Source organism: Scyliorhinus torazame, chromosome 18, assembly GCF_047496885.1.
Source record: "Scyliorhinus torazame isolate Kashiwa2021f chromosome 18, sScyTor2.1, whole genome shotgun sequence".
Classification (NCBI taxonomy): Eukaryota; Metazoa; Chordata; class Chondrichthyes; order Carcharhiniformes; family Scyliorhinidae; genus Scyliorhinus; species Scyliorhinus torazame.
The window spans coordinates 104,138,372-104,155,864 of record NC_092724.1 but is presented as its reverse complement, the minus strand read 5'-3'; the positions used below and the strand labels follow the sequence as shown (position 1 = coordinate 104,155,864).

Sequence of the window (17,493 nt, the reverse complement as noted above, 5' to 3'; positions counted from 1 at the left end):
GCAACAAGCTTCTTTTTCCTCCCCCATGCCCCCCCCCAAATTTGTCTATACATAAACTTTGTGCAAGTACGTAACAGTTCAAATTGGACAGTGCAATGGAGATCAGCTTTTTTGATGCAGTACAAGAGGTGCCTTGTGATGCTCGCCATTACAGGTTATATTTACAATATATATTTTCATTTTATGTCAGGCAATCTCTGTTATATATAGCCTAAGGGTTCCAGCCCTTTGGTGTACTACGGTGGAAGGGCTTTACATAGTGGCCTTTCTGTACTGAGCCTCCATGACTGCTGCCGCAAGCTTCAGTGTATCCCTCAGCACCTAGTCCTGGACCTTGGAATGTGCCAGTCTGAAATACCTGGTCACTGACAGCTCTTTGTACTGGAACATCACATGCTTGGGCAGATCAGAGGGCAGCCTTCACAGAGTTGATCCTCCAGTAGCAGTTGATGTTAGTCTCGGTGTGCGTCCTCCAAAACTGCCCCAAGAGCAGCAAGTCGTGCATAAAGGAGCTGATCAGGATAAGCCTTGACATAAACTTCTGCATATCTTTCCAGACCTGTTTCACTGTTGCAGCCACCTCAAGGGCAGCATGTGGAGATGGTGAGACTTTGGATGTACAGGAAGGATCTTGACCAGTAGGCCCTTACCACCGGTAAACTATGTCTTGGTGCTTGTTCAAATGTTCTGGATATGAAGTAATCTGCCAAAGGACTTTGGCAGTATGCTCAGGACACCATTTGACAAGGTCCACCATCTCCTTTTCCCGCAGGACCTTGAAAACATTACATGCAGACCACTGCCTGATGGACGTATGGTCAAAGGTTCTCTGCGCTATCTTTTCCACGAGGGACAGGTGGTATGGCAAAGTCCAACTGAACGGAGTGTTCCATGGCAACGTGACCAGACCCAAGCTTCGCAATACCAGGGATTGATGGAACCTCTGCATGCAGTGACATTTAGTGTTTGCCTACCAAGGGTAAACAGACAGCTTGATGCAGCCATGCATAAAGATGATGATCAGGACGAGGGTGCTGTTGGGTGTATCCACCCCGGCCACGTGCAGTGGCTTGTGCATCGTGTCCTTGTGAACATGTTCCATCTTGCGATCTCCAGAAAAAACAAAAGATGGCTTGGATTACCACCACAGCACAGGAATGAGGCATGGAGCAAACCTGCACTGCAAAAAGCAACGTCGAGAGCATATTGCACTTGATGACCAGGTCCTTAATTTCAATGGAGAGGGAGTGTCACTTTCACACGGCCAGTTTCTGTTTCGCAATGGCAAATGCTTCTACTTCTTGGCACGTACGGGCCAGCCCCTTGGAACCATATTACTGGAATTTTCAGGTAGTTTGACCTGATGGTGAAGAGGACAAAGGATCAATCAGCCTTATTTCTGAAGGATATGGCTTTGTTCTTGCTTTGGCTCCCCAAAGCAAGTTCAAAGTGCCCAAAGGCTGCCTTGACTTGCAGAACAGATGTACCTGATTATCCTGTTATATGCCTTTCATGGAAGTGCATTTCCTTGTTATATCATCTTCTTAATTTCTTCCTGCTTAGCCAACCCTCAGTGACCAGAGCATGGAGGATAATTCAGCACGTGATTGATACCCTGGTTGAGATTAGCAAAATTGGAACAGACCAGAAATTGAGCCTTCAAACCAACCATACATATTTTAAGGGAATTCTCCTTGAGCTTTGTTTTCCCTGCTTTGAAAGTGGTGTAAACCAGACCATATGATTGGGATTGCTTTGTCAGTTTGTATCAAGCTGTAAAGTGCAATGACAGTTCTGTAATTTTTAAAATCTCTATTTACATTGCTTATTTTGATTCCATGCCCAAGCTTTACAGATTCATTTCAAAGTAAGGCACATTCAGTATATCCTTAATTCAACGATCAAATTGTTATTGTGAAAGTAAAATACTCCGGATGCTGGAAATACTCAGCAGGTCTGGCACTACCTTCTGGCCAGTGTTTCAGATCTGAGCTCTTTCACCAAACGTTAGAAATTTAATAAGTTGTGGGAAGTGAAAGGAAGCAGGATGGGAAGATGAAGAAAAGGGAAGGTCTGTGATAGGCTGGAGGTCAGGAGAGATTAAATATCACAACGTTTTCATGGTGCAGGGCTAAAAGGAGTTGTAATGGGACAAGTAAATAAACAATAGATTTATCCTGGGGGATGTGTGAAATACAGGATCCTGAATGGTTGCTGTGCAAAAGTAACGAAAACATGAGAGAAACTAGCAATTAAACAAAACCAACAAAGAAAACAGGGAAACAAAAATAGCAGCGGTTACAATCTAAAATTGTTGAACACTTCATTGAGTCCAGAAGACTGTAAATTGTATAGACAATAAGTTTTAAATGCTGTTCCTTAAGCTTTCATTTGAGCTTCATTGGAATGCTGCAGCAGGCCAAGGACAGAAAGGTGAGGGTGGGCAAAAGGAAGAGAATTAAAATAACATGACTGGGAGCTTGGGGGTCATGCTTGAAGACCGAAGGTCTCTGGGTCATGCTTGGAGGTGTTTCTCAAAGTTGCCACCTAGTTTGCGTTTGGCCAGCCCAATGATGTACCTGTAACCTCATCTTGAACAATAAAGGCAGTGTACTAAATTGAAAGAAGTAGGTTATTACTTAATTGGACGATGTGTTTGTGACCTTGAATGGGGAGAAGGAAGGGCAGGTATTGCATCTCCTGCACTTGCATGAAAAACTGCCTTGGAGAAAGGAGTGGGTGTTGACTATGCTTGAGGAGTTGATCATGTTACACCCCCCCTCTCATCCCGGAATGCTGGGTGGGAAGGGAAGATGTGTTTCATGGTGGCATCATGCTCAAAGTGCTGGAAATAGTGGAGGATAAACTGTTGAGTACGGAGGCTGGTTCTGAAAGGGAGGAGAAGGGGTGAGGCGTGACAGCTGAAATAGAATGGGCAAAGTCAAAGGCTGAATCCTCACTTGAGGTAAAAGAAGGCATGCCAGAATGTTTAGTATAGAAGGCTGCATCATCCAAACAGATAAAGAGTTGAAGATATTGGGAGACTGGACTAGAGTCCTTCCAGGAGGTGGGATTTGAGGAAATGTAGTCAAGGTAGCTATGGGAGTTAGTAGCTCAACTGATATTGTCTCGAATTTCAATTTTACTTTTTCTTTTGAAGGATTCAGTTCCTTTTTACTTAGAGATATAGCGTGAAAAAACAAAGTATTCTGAGCTTAAAAAACGTTGGTCCGATCTCAGCTGTACTGCTGTGTTCAATTCTGGGCACCACACTTTAGGAAGGATGCAAAGGCTTGATGGAGGATGCAGAAAATATTTACAAAAATTATTTTAGTGATGAGGGATATCAGTTACATGGTTAGATTGGAGATGATGGTGCTGAGTGAAGAGAGGTTCAGAGCAGATTTTATGGAGGTGTTGCGAATCATGAGGGGTCTGAATGCAGAGTAGATAGGAAGAACCCCATTGGTGATGTACTGCCTGAGTGTGTGGTGGAGGCAGAGACAATTGTGGTTTTCAAAGGAAATTGGATTACCACCTAATTGAGAAATTGGCCCTAAAGTGGGGATAGCTGAGTGTCAGCAGAGACAAAATGGGTCAATTGGCCTCCTCCTTTGTAACTTCTAAGATTGTAAGAATGTGCTCGTGATGTGATTTTGCCCTGTTTTAATTTCTGTGCTGTGTTGGGTTTTCTGTTAGCTAGAAATACATTTCTGTGAAACACTACTCCATTTATCCCAATGCACAGTGCTTGTAATATGTGCCTATCCCTTACCTGCAGTTCTTGGGGAGACTTACTTTGCTGTCTGTACATCTTCACTTTCAGCTCCTTAGCTCAAATTAAAAATGGGGCTATGGTCAAAGTTTACTCATATTGGTTTCCTACCAAGTAAAGCATATTGGTGCTATCGTTTTAAGTTGTGCTTGAAAAGTATTAATATTTGTATGCTTTATATCAAAATGGCTCTTAAAGGGAGCCATAGGCTTTATATGAAGTCCTAAATTGTTAGAAGCTTGTTAGCAAATTATTTAAGTGTTCAGAATTCATTTTCAAAATTGATTTTGAAACTCTAATTTCAAATCTGAAAATATGGCTAAGATTTTTTAGATACAGGTATTGTGGGATCCATAGCATTCTTTTGCTATTTATTGACACAAAACTTGGAAGTTTTATGACCTGGGAGGATGATAACGATGGACTTCCAAGTTGGTGGAATGGGTGAACACAAAACAGATGACATTTATTGCAGGACATGTGAAGTGATATATTCTGGTAGGGAGAATGAGGAGAGGCACTATGAAGTATGCAATTCTAAAGTGGGAACAAGAACAAACAACCCGAGGGTATACAATCTCAAATCATTGAAGGTGACAAGCCAATTTGACAAAGTGGTTAAAAAGCTGATGGGATTGTTGGCTTTATAAATAGAAGTATAGAGTATAAAAGCAAGGAATTTATGAACCTTTATAAACCCCTGGTTCAGCCTCAACTGGAGTATCTTTTTAAAAAAAAAAAATATTTTATTAAAGTTTTCAAACACAATTTTTCCACCTTACAAATCAACAAAAAAGATAACACAATAACTAACAGATAACATTATTTAAATAAAATAGTGAACTAACAAAGTAACAAAAAAATAGTGCTCCCCCGACCCCCCCCCCCCCACCCCAACCAGAACAAACAGGTCCCCCCCCCCCCCCCCCCCCCCCTCTGGGCTGCTGCTGCTGACGATCTATTTTCCCTTAACGTTCCGCGAGATAGTCAAGGAACGGTTGCCACCGCCTGGAGAACCCCTGAACCGATCCTCTCAACGCAAACTTCATCCGTTCCAGTTTTATGAACCTTGCCATATCGTTTGTCCAGGCCTCCACGCCAGGGGGTTTCGCTTCCTTCCACATGAGTAAGATCCTTCGCCGGGCTACCAGGGACGCAAAGGCCAGAATATCTGCCTCTTTCGCCTCCTGCACTCCCGGCTCATCCGCTACCCCAAATATAGCTAACCCCCAACCTGGCTTGACCCGGACCTTCACCACCTTTGAAATCACTCTTGCCACTCCCCTCCAGTACTCATCCAGAGCCGGACACAACCAAAACATATGTGTGTGGTTCGCCGGGCTTCCCAAGCACCTCCCGCACCTGTCCTCCACCCCGAAGAGACTGCTCAGCCTCGCTCCCGTCATGTGTGCTCTGTGTAGAACCTTGAATTGTATCAGGCTAAGCCTGGCACACGAGGAAGAGGAATTTACCCTACTTAAGGCATCAGCCAACAGACCCTCCTCAATCTCCTCCCCCAGCTCTTCCCATTTTCCCTTCAGCTCCTCTACCAGCGCCTCCCCCTCCTCTCTCCTCTCCTGATATATTTCGGACACTTTGCCCTCCCCGACCCATACCCCCGAAATCACTCTATCCTGGATCCCCTGTGTCGGGAGCAGCGGAAATTCCCTCACCTGTTGCCTCGTAAACGCCCTCCCTTGCATGTATCTAAAGATATTCCCTGGGGGCAACTCATACTTTTTCTCTCGGGCTCCCAGGCTCGCAAACGTCCCGTCGATAAACAAATCTCTCAATCTCCTAATTCCTGCCCAATGCCAGCTCTGGAACCCTCCGTCCATCCTTCTTGGGACAAACCTATGGTTGTTCCTGATCGGGGACCACACCGAGGCACCCGTCACCCCCCTGTGTTGCCTCCATTGCCCCCAGATCCTTAAGGTTGCTGCCACCACTGGGTTCGTGGTATACCTTTTCGGGGAGAGCGGTAGCGGCGCCGTCACCAGCGCCTTTAGGCTCGTTCCTTTACAGGATGCCATCTCCAGCCTCTTCCACGCCGCCCCCCTCCCTCCCTCATCCACTTGCGAACCATCGCCACATTGGCGGCCCAGTAATAATCGTCCAGATTCGGCAACGCCAGTCCCCCTCTGTCCCTGCTGCGCTGCAGGAACCCCCTCCTTACACTCGGGGTCTTCCCTGCCCACACGAAACTCACAACAATCCTATCTATTTTCTTAAAAAAGGCCTTAGTGATCAAAATGGGGAGACATTGAAACACAAAAAGAAACCTTGGGAGGACCATCATCTTGACCGCCTGCACTCTGCCCGCCAATGAGAGCGGCAGCATATCCCACCTCTTGAAATCCTCCTCCATCTGCTCCACCAACCGCGTCAGATTGAGTTTGTGTAAAGTTCCCCAGCTCCTGGCTACCTGAATCCCCAAATATCGGAAGCTCCTTTCCGCTCTCCTTAACGGCAGGCCGTCTATCCCTCTTCCCTGATCCCCGGGGTGTACTACGAAAAGCTCACTCTTCCCCATATTAAGCCTATATCCCGAAAGATCTCCAAACTCCCTCAATATCTGCATGACCTCTGTCATCCCCTCCACAGGATCCGCCACACACAGCAGTAGGTCATCTGCGTAGAGTGACACTCGATGTTCCTCTCCCCCTCTAACCACCCCCCTCCATTTCCTAGAATCTCTCAATGCTATGGCCAGTGGTTCAATTGCCAGCACGAACAGTAATGGGGACAGAGGGCACCCCTGCCTTGTTCCCCTATGTAACCGAAAATACTCCGATCTCTGCCGATTTGTGACTACACTTGCCACTGGGACCCCATAGAGGAGTTTAACCCAACTGACAAACCCCTCTCCGAACCCAAACCTCCTCAGCACCTCCCATAAATACTCCCACTCTACTCTATCAAATGCCTTCTCTGCATCCATCGCTGCCACTATCTCTGCCTCCCCCTCCGCTGGGGGCATCATTATCACCCCCAACAGCCGTCGCACGTTAACATTCAGTTGTCTCCCCTTTGCAAACCCTGTCTGGTCTTCATGCACCACCCCCGGGACACAATCCTCGAGCCTCATCGCCAGCACTTTTGCCAGCAACTTGGCATCTACATTCAGGAGCGCAATAGGCCTATATGACCCGCATTGCAATGGATCTTTATCTCGCTTCAGGATTAATGATATCGTCGCCTCCGACATTGTCGGGGGTAGAGTCCCCCTTTCTCTGGCCTCGTTAAAGGTTCTTGCCAACCGCGGGGCCAACAAGTCCACATACTTCCTATAAAATTCCACCGGGAACCTGTCTGGTCCCGGGGCCATCCCTGCCTGCATGTTCCCCAGCCCTTTAGTCACCTCATCCACCCCGATTGGCGCCCCCAGACCTGCCACCTCCTGCTCCTCCACCTTCGGGAATCTTAGTTGGTCCAAAAACTGTTGCATCCCCTCTTTTCCCTCTGGGGGTTGGGACCTATATAGCCTCTCATAAAAGTTCTCAAACACCTCATTTACCTTCCCTGCACTCTGCACCGTAGTTCCCGTTTCATCCCTAATTCCCCCTATTTCCCTCACCGCTATCCTCTTACGAAGCTGGTGGGCCAGCAGCCGACTCGCCTTTTCCCCATATTCGTATCTCATCCCCTGTGCCTTCCTCCACTGTGCCTCTGCCTTTCCTGTGGTCAGCAGGTCAAACTCCGTCTGAAGTCTTCGCCTCTCCCTATATAGTCCTTCGTCCGGGGCTTCCGCATATCTTTTATCCACACTCAAAATCTCCCCCACTAATCTCTCCCTTTCTTTGCCCTCTTTTTTTCTCCTTGTAAGCCCTAATGGAGATCAACTCTCCCCTAACCACCGGCTTCAGCGCTTCCCATACTACCCCCACCTGGACCTCACCATCATCATTGGCCTCCAGGTACCTTTCAATACATCCCCGCACCCTTCCACAGACTCCTTCATCCACCAATAGTCCCACATCCAGCCGCCAGAGTGGGCGCTGTTCCCTCTCCTCTCCTAGTTCCAGATCCACCCAGTGCGGGGCATGATCTGAAACGGCTATGGCCGAGTACTCCGTTCCTTCCACCCTCGAAATCAGTGCCCTACTCAAAACAAAGAAATCTATCCGGGAGTAAACCTTAACCGTCTCCTGATGCGTCTCCTGAAGCATGACCACATCTGCCTTCAGTCCTTTTAAGTACACGAACATTCGGGCCCTCTAATCGGCCCATTTATGCCTCTCACATTCCACGTGATCAGCCGGATTGGGGGGCTGCCCCACCCCCCCTCCCCCCCCCCCCCCCCGACTACCCATCACCTACTCTAGGCCAGTTCCAGGTCCCGCGCACCCACCAGTCCCCCAGGCGGCGCACTCCCGTCCCGACCACCTCTTCCCTTGCCAGCTCCCTCTCGATCCCAGCAGCAGCAACCCAGGTATCCCCCCTCCCCCTCCTGCTAGATCCCCATCTAGCATGGTTACTCCCCCCATAATGCTTCCGAAAGTCAGCTGACTCCAACTGACTCCGGCTTCCCCCGCTCTCTCCTTGAACCCCCCCCGTGTGTGGCACTCTCATCCTCCTTGCGCCTATCTTCCCGCCATCATCTCCCTAGCGCGGGGGAAAAAAATGCGCTTTCCTAGATCAGCACCGCCCCCTATGGCGCAGCTCCCCCTACAGCCCCGTTCCCATTCCCCATCCCCCACCTATGTCTCTTTTTCCACCGGTGCCCACATTTCTCAGTGTCCCCCCGGCAAAGAAAAAAGGGATTTTTCTCTTCCCTTGCCCCTCCCCATCTATCGTCCCATTACGGTGAACCTCCCATTCCCCAATTTACATTTCTGTACATCAACAACGTCATCTCCCCCACAGCATCAGTCCCTCAGTTCTGGCCCAATTTCTCCTCTTGGATGAAGGTCCATGCCTCTTCCGACGTTTCAAAATAGTAGTGTCTGTCTTGGTGCGTGACCCACAATTGCGTCGGCTGCAGCATCCGAAACTTTACTTTCTTCTTGTGAAGCGCCGCCTTGGCCCGATTAAAACTCGCTCTCCTTCTCGCCACCTCCGCGCTCCAGTCCTGATACACTCGTATCACCGCATTCTCCCACCTGCTACTCCGTACCACCTTGGCCCAGCTCAAAACGGCCTCTCTGTTGGTGAAGCAGTGAAATCTCACCAATATCGTCCTTGGTGGTTCTCCAGCCTTGGGTCTCCTCGCAAGGATCCGGTGAGCCCCTTCCACCTCCAGGGGGCCCGGGGGGGCCTCAGCTCCCATTAGCGAATGGAGCATCGTGCTCACATAAGCCCCAACATCAGCTCCCTCCACTCCCTCGGGGAGACCCAGAATCCGGAGATTCTTTCTCCTCGACCTGTTCTCCAGGACTTCGAGTCTTTCGATACACCTCTTGTGTAGCGCCTCGTGCGTCTCCATTTTTACCGCTCGGCCCAGAATCTCATCCTCGTTCTCAGCTGCCTTCTCCTTCACCCCACGGAGCTCTATCGCCTGGGCCTTTTGCGTTTCTTTTAGCCCTTCGATTGCCAACACCATCGGCGCCAGCACCGCCGCCTTTAATTCCTCCACACACCGTCTAAGGAATTCCTGCTGATCCGGCCTCCATGTCGTCTGGCCTCCATCCGTCGCCATCTTGCTTCTTCCTTCTCTTCTCTGCCGCTGCTCCAGAGGATCTTTCGCAATCTGGCCACTACCACAGATCTTTTCCATACACACTAGGGGGGACTCCTTACTTCGTCACCCCACACTGGGTTTGGTCCGAAAAAATTTCCGTTGGGGCTCTCAAAAAGGGCCCAAAAGTCCGTTAGAGCAGGAGCTGCCGAAGCGTGCAGCTTAGCAGTGCATCGCCGCAACCGGAAGTCCTCAATTGGAGTATTGTGTTCAATTCTGGGAACTTCAGTTAAGGGGGTAGATTGGATAAGCTGGAGCTGTTCTCCTTGGAGAAGAGAAAGTTGAGAGATGCGCAAAAGATTTTGAGTGTAAATGCAGTAGATAGAAATTGTTTCTTTGGCGGAAATGTCAAGAACCAGAGGAAATTTGGAGTTTGCACATTTTCCCCATGTATGCGTGGGTTTCGCCCTCACAACCCAAAAGATGTGCAGGATAGGTGGATTGACCATGCTAAATTGCCCCTTAATTGGAAAAAATGAATTGGGTGCTCTAAATTTAAAAAAAAAAAAGAACCAGAGGAAATTAAGATGTTTGTGAAAAGACCCAAAGTCAACATCAGGAAATACTACTTTTTAATGAACCACGCCCCTTGACATTCAGTGACATTACCAGGACTGAATTCCCCACAATCAACATCCTGGGGTTACCATTGACCAGATACTGAACTGGACTATCCATTAAAATGCTGTGGCTAGAAGAGCAAGTCAGAGGCTAGGAATCTTGCAGTGAGTAGCTCACTTCCTGACTCTCCAAAGCCTATCCACCATCTACAAGGCATAGGTCAGGATGTGATGGAACACTCTCCACGAGTGCAGCTCCAACAACATGAGAAGGTTGTCACCATCTGGAGCATAGGCCTGCTTGATTGGTACCTGGTTCACTCTCTCCATCACCAGCTCACAGTGGCAGCAGCATGAACTATCTACAAGTTGCACTGCAGGAACTCACCAAGATTCCTTAGAGTCTTCCAAATCCACAGCTACTACCATTTAGGAGGGCAAGGGCAGCAGACACATGGGAGGGAACACCACTCTTTGGAAGATCGCACTCACCACAGACTTGGAAGTACATTGCCGTTCCTTCACATTCGCTGGAGAAAAATCCTAAAAGTCCCTACCCAACAGCATTGTGAGTGTACCACATGGACAGCAGCGGTTCAAGAAGGCAGCTCACAACCACCTTCTCAAGGGCATTTTGGGATGGGCAATAAATTCTGGCCCAGACAGCAACGCCCACATCCTATGAACGAAGTTTGAAAAAATCAAATGGTATGGGTCTGGGATAGCCTACCTGAGAATGAATCGGCCTGCAATACAATCAGGCTTTCCTGAAGGAAGAAATTTGCACGGCTCGCGAGAAAGGATAGGCGAGTGGTTCTAGCTTAAATTGTGCTTGCAGAGAGCTGACATAGACTTGCCAGGCTGACTGGCCTCCTGAGCTGTACACTGTTGCTTCACAGCACCAGAGTCCCAGGTTCGATTCCTGGCTTAGGTCACTGTCTGTGCGGAGTCTGCATGTTCTCCCTGTGTCTGCGTGTGTTTCCTCCAGGTGCTCCGGTTTCCTCCCACAAGTCCTGAAAGATGCGCTGTTAGGTGGATTGGATATTCTGAATTCCCCCTCCTTATACTTGGAACAGGCGCCGGAATGTGGCGACTAGGGGCTTTTCACAGTAACTTCCTTGCAGTGTTAATGTAAGTTTACTTGTGACAATTAAGATTATTATTATAAGTTTGATTCTATGACATGAACATCTGAATTTATATCACTGGATTTATTTTTGACCTCATTTCTCACAACTGCCATGTCATTGCAATGTGAGGGTGTTGGTTGTGAACCAGTGGTGTGCTCGATCAGTTGATTCAGGTTTTTCTTTTCTGAAATGGAGCCTTGTGACACAGTGAGATGCTTCATCTCAACTCATGTCTAAGTATTCATTCCCAGTACTATAGTCAGGGTTGAACGACTAAAAGATACAATCAAAGAAGTTTTGTTTCCAGCTTATCAGGAATTTCATTGACCAATAGACAGGCTTGTTGTTGTATTATTGGCCAAAATCTAGTTATTAATTTTAAACTCCGAGATTTATAATATAGCAAGATTTCTAATACAAAAGGATTGTTCATACTTGTGATGATTCGCAAATTCTTCCTTGAGTTGACCTTTTGTAACCGAGCAATGTTGTCTACAGCTCCACAAAGCCATGAGCCGTTTTGGTTTGTTAGTCTTTTGTACATAATTTGAATGAATATTGTTTGTGAATGTGAAATATGGGTGCAGATCCATTTAACCCAATGCAAGTGAAATCATGCTGATGTAGTATTTGTACAGTGATTTGGTAATGCTGAGATCTTGAACTATTACTCCTAGCATTCTTCGTGTGGGTTCACAACAGCTGGTGGACATGTTTCAATTTCTGAGTTGACGATTTAATAATTGCAGTCTTTAGACTTGAGTCTTTACTAATCTGGATGGGTGTGGAGGACATTTTGTGTCATACTTTTTCGAGTTCTGAGATTTTGTTTTAAATTTTGCTGCAACCGACATGGAGAAATTCCATGTGGTTGTACAGTTGTCTTATTACTTGTAGCCTTGAGCCAATTTAGTTAATATAAAGTTGCGCCAGGCTTTTGGCCCTATGCATGCGTTTTTGAATTGGGAATGCTGGAAGATGAGATGAGCTATTGGTCATCGTAATTGGATGTAATTCCAGCAGTGTTGATTGTTATGAAGAGGACCACAGTTCTGTTTACATGTCTGAGAGATGAACAGATGTGTAGAGGTGATTGTTGGCAGGCATAACAACAGAACAAATTCGATCCTTCTGTTGTCAACAAAGCTGAGAATTTTTTCTGGGCAATGTATTTTTAAAGAGTTAACTGTATGATGGTAGCAATAAATAGGTACATTTTTAAAATCCCCATAGTGTGTGAATTCTAATTGACATATCAGATTTCAACTACGTGTTTTTAAAACATTTTTCCTTATAGGGTATTGGAACTGTACATAATACATAATAAATGGGCTGTAACGGTAGCACTGTTGCTTCACAGCGCCAGGGACCCAGGTTCGATTCGCGGCGTGGGTCACTGTCTGTGTGGCGTTTGCAACCTCTCCCCGTGTCTGCGTGGGTTTTCTCCGGGTGCTCCGGTTTCCTCCCACAAGTCCCGTAAGACGTGCTGTTCGGTGAATTGGACATTCTGAATTCTCCCTCAGTATACCCGAACAGGCGTCGGGAGTGTGGCGGCTAGGGGATTTTCACAGTAACTTCATTGTAGTGTTAATGTAAGCCTAAGACACTAATAACCCCCCCCCCCCCCCCCCCGACCACCACCGTTTCTAAATTTAAATCAACTAATTGTTGTCTTGTTAATCAGTGCTCCTGTTGTTCTGGTTGCTTGGATTTTTCCAATTGATTTAAGTATTGCTCTTCATAAAACCAAATATAATATAGTTTTTTTTTGTAATGTAGATTCCCAATGCTTATCTCGTATTGTACACACATTGTACTTCCCTGTGGGCGCAGGTTGTTTTGCCGCCTTTGGGTTCTAAGTTGAAAAATGTATTTCCTAAAAAGTAATTCCACTTCAATACAATCACTCATCTTTGGAACAACATTGTTACAGATATAAAATAGAGAAATAAGATCAGAGAATTTAGTAAATGCTGAGCAGGTCCTCCAGCATCTGAAGAGAGAAATAAAGTTAATATTTTAGGTCAATGACCGTTTCTTTGGCGGTTGATTATGTCGCCACTTTTGCACAGAACTAGTACTGTCATTTTTTTTTTGCTGTAAATGACAGTGCATGTGTTAAAGATCAGTAAATGGGAATCACTTACGGTGCTTCAATTATTTTGCAAACCAGATGGTGGTATTTCGTCCTTTCCATGACCTTGCAGTCAACAGCACATTTAGGTTTGATAACTGGAGCACCAGTACTCTTGTCTGCCTTACTGCTGGTACCGATCCTGGTGGTATGGATTGTAAGCAGGATATAGATGCCCTGAATTGTCACAAGTCAAAAGTGACATACTGCAGTTGTCACTTTGAAGTAATTTGACTTAATGATTCCTTGTGCTGTCCCCATGCAAAATCTCAAGGTGGGATGAGGTGCAGTACTGTATTTCTAGTGGAGCACATTTGTGTTGTGTTGTTCATTGGTGAATCAAGTGCCATTTGTTTTTTAACCTGCTTGCGATGTATTTGTTTGCTAAGCATCATTTCTTTGTTGAAATGGTATTCAGCTGCATTGCTGCTTTTTCATCCAGCAACAGCTGTTAATCAGAAATACACCCATAGTGCTGTTGAGGTAGTGATCATGAGCATTTCCAATAGTTGTTCACAGATTGAATCATCTGTTAACTTGGTCTGGGATTTATTTATCTGTTGAGTGCTTAGACTTTGATAGAATCTTAAATTGGATACATTCTGATAGAATCTTAACTTTGTTACCTTCTGTGGTTGCCACACAATTGGAAGTGGTGACTTTGCCGAGGCACTGTTATGATCTGTGTAGCGCACAATGACTTACGAGAGACGAGAAGTGATGAAGTCGATCCAGGCTTTATTACGCGATGCTTGTCCCCAGCAGCTCAGCAACAGAATGAAGCTGCAGGGAGAAGCTTGGGTTCTTATACTCCGCCTTCAGGGCGGAGCCAGAAGTCGGCAGATCCAACCAGGACCCGGGATTTGTCAGCCAATAGCATCTCGGCTTCACAGGTCCCACATGACCCCTAATACATAGCACCACATTCACCCCTTGTTAAAAAGGAACCCGGCAATGTGGTGGTTCGCATGGTGGTAGGGGTTTACAAGGCTGGCCCTGGAACAAATTTCGGACAGTGTTACTACAGCTTTAGCCCTACACTGGGCTATGTACAAGTTTGTGAGAACTATTTACAATATGAGCAAAAAAACTTTTTGTTTTTGTTTTTTTTGTTACAACAACATTTTTGGTGTCACGCGGATTCCCCGAGTCGAGCGGGCGGTCTGGTCTTCCTCGCCGATCGCCTCAGCCCCGGTGGTGGTGCAGGTGCTTGCTCGGGCGTTGTCGTCTTTGGGAGCGTTTTGCTGTTTGTTCCTGTTTTACTCCTGGGCGGGCATGGGAGGAGGACCGATCCCCCCGGGAAGGGGGCGGTCGCGGGGTGCGCCGGTGGCAGGGAGGGGATGATCGCTTTCGAGGGTTTGTGTGTGTTTCTGGCGGGCGCAAGGTCCCGCAGGGAGACCTTGTCCTGTCGGCCGTCGGGGTACGCCACGTAGGCGTACTGCGGGTTCGCGTGGAGAAGGTGAACCCTCACGACCAACGGGTCCGATTTGTGCGCCCGCACATGTTTCCGGAGCAAGATGGGTCCTGGGGCCGCCAGCCAGGTCGGCAGCGAGGTTCCTGAGGAGGACTTCCTGGGGAAGACAAGGAGGCGCTCATGAGGTGTTTGGTTAGTGGTGGTACACAGCAGCGACCGGATGGAGTGGAGAGCGTCCGGGAGGACCTCCTGCCACCGTGAAACTGGGAGATCCCTGGACCGTAGGGCCAGTGGGACGGTTTTCCAGACCGTGCCGTTCTCCCTCTCTACTTGCCCGTTCCCCCGGGGGTTGTAGCTGGTCGTCCTGCTCGAGGCTATGCCCTTGCTGAGCAGGAACTGGCGCAGCTCGTCACTCATGAAGGAGGATCCCCTGTCGCTATGGATATATGCAGGGCAACCGAACAGTGTAAATATGGTGCCAAGGGCTTTAATGACTGTGGCCGCTGTCATGTCGGGGCAGGGGATGGCGAAGGGGAAACGAGAGTACTCGTCCACCATGTTCAGGAAGTATGCGTTGTGGTCGGTGGAGGGGAGGGACCCTTTGAAATCCAAACTGAGGCGTTCAAAGGGGCGGGAAGCCTTGATCAGGTGCGCTCTATCCGGCCTGAAAAAGTGCGGTTTGCACTCTGCGCAGATGTGGCAGTTCCTGGTGACTGTACGGACCTCCTCCACAGAGTAGGGGAGGTTGCAGGACTTTACGAAATGGTAGAATCGAGTGACCCCCGGGTGGCAGAGGTCCTCGTGGAGGGCTTGGAGGTGGTCTATTTGTGCGTTGGCACATGTGCCGTGGGATAGGGCATCGGACGGCTCGTTCAGCTTTCCGGGACGATACAAGATCTCATAGTTGAAGGTGGAGAGCTCGATCCTCCACCGTAGGATCTTGTCATTCTTAATTTTGCCCCGCTGTGCATTCTCGAACATGAAGGCTACCGACCGTTGGTCGGTGAGGAGAGTGAATCTCCTGCCGGCCAGGTAATGCCTCCAATGTCGCAAAGCTTCCACTATGGCTTGGGCTTCCTTTTCCACTGGGGAGTGGCGGATTTCTGAGGCGTGGAGGGTCCGGGAGAAAAAGGCCACGGGTCTGCCCGCTTGGTTAAGGGTGGCCGCCAGAGCTACGTCGGATGCGTCGCTCTCGACCTGGAAGGGGAGGGACTCGTCGATGGCGTGCAACGTGGCCTTTGCGATATCCGCTTTGATGCGGCTGAAGGCCTGGCGAGCCTCTGTCGACAGGGGGAAGGTAGTGGACTGTATTAGCGGGCGGGCCTTGTCTGCGTACTGGGGGGACCCACTGGGCGTAATATGAAAAGAAACCCAGCCAACGTTTCAGGGCTTTGGAGCAGTGGGGGAGGGGAAATTCCATAAGGGGGCGCATGCGTTCGGGGTTGGGGCCTATTACTCCATTGCGCACAACGTATCCCATGATGGCCAAACGGTTTGTGCTAAAAACGCATTTTTCCTCGTTATATGTGAGGTTCAGGGCGTTCGCGGTTTGGAGGAACTTTGAGGTTGGCGTCATGGTCCTGCTGATCGTGGCCGCAGATGGTTACGTTGTCGAGATACGGGAACGTGGCCTGCAACCCGTGCTGGTCAACCATTCGGTCCATCTCCCGTTGGAAGACCGAGACCCCATTCGTGACGCCAAATGGGACCCTTAGGAAGTGGTATAGACGCCCGTCTGCCTCGAAGGCGGTGTACTTGTGGTCACCTGGGCGGATGGGGAGCTGGTGGTGGGCGGACTTGAGGTCCACGGTGGAAAAGACCTTATACTGGGCAATCCGATTGACCATGTCGGATATGCGGGGGAGAGGGTACGCATCTAGCTGCGTGTATCTGTTGATGGTCTGACTATAGTCTACGACCATCCTTTGCTTCTCCCCGGTCTTTACTACTACCACCTGGGCTCTCCAGGGACTATTGCTGGCCTGGATTATGCCTTCCTTCAGCAACCGCTGGACTTCAGACCGAATAAATATCCGGTCCTGGGCGCTGTACCGTCTGCTCCTAGTGGCGACGGGTTTGCAATCCGGGGTGAGGTTTGCAAACAAGGACGGCAGTTCAACCTTGAGAGTTGCGAGGCCGCAGATAGTGAGTGGGGGTATTGGGCCGCCGAATTGGAATGTTAGGCTCTGCAGGTTACACTGGAAATCTAATCCCAGTAATGTGGGCGCGCAGAGTTGGGGAAGAACGTAGAGCCTATAGTTCTTAAACTCCCTCCCTTGCACCGTTAGGTTTGCGATGCAGAACCCTTTGATCTCTACGGAATGGGATCCTGCAGCTAGGGAAATCTTTTGCGTGCTTGGATGGATGGTCAGAAAACAGCATCTTACCGTGTCTGGGTGAATAAAATTTTCAGTGCTCCCGGAGTCGATCAGACATGGCGTCTCGTATCCGTTGACCAGCACCGTTGTTGTCGTCGTCTGGAGCGTCCGGGGCCGCGATTGATCCAGTGTCACCGAAGCCAGTCGTGGTAGTAGTGTCGCGGCGTCTTCTTCGGACCCCATGGAGCCGTCTATGTTGGGGTCCTTTGTTGGCAACCAAGATGGTGGTGTCCTGAATCGCACGCGGCCGGGGGTGGACAAAATGGCCGCCCCCATGGATTGCACGTGGTCGGAGGTGGGCAAAATGGCCACCCCCATGAATCGCACGTGGCTGGGGGGTCACAAGATTGCGGCGCCCATCCTCCCCTCGTGGTGCCCGGTACCCAAAATGACGGCGCCCGCGGGTCGCACATGGGGCGCTGGGG

At 48.7% G+C, this 17,493-nt stretch overlaps 1 protein-coding gene across 2 annotated transcripts in view; it reads left to right on the top strand.

Annotated features, from left to right (window-relative positions):
• map2k4a (mitogen-activated protein kinase kinase 4a) overlaps positions 1–17,493 on the top strand; it is a 259,462-nt gene that overhangs the window by 27,045 nt on the left and 214,924 nt on the right. The gene's annotated exons all lie outside the window — the stretch shown is intronic.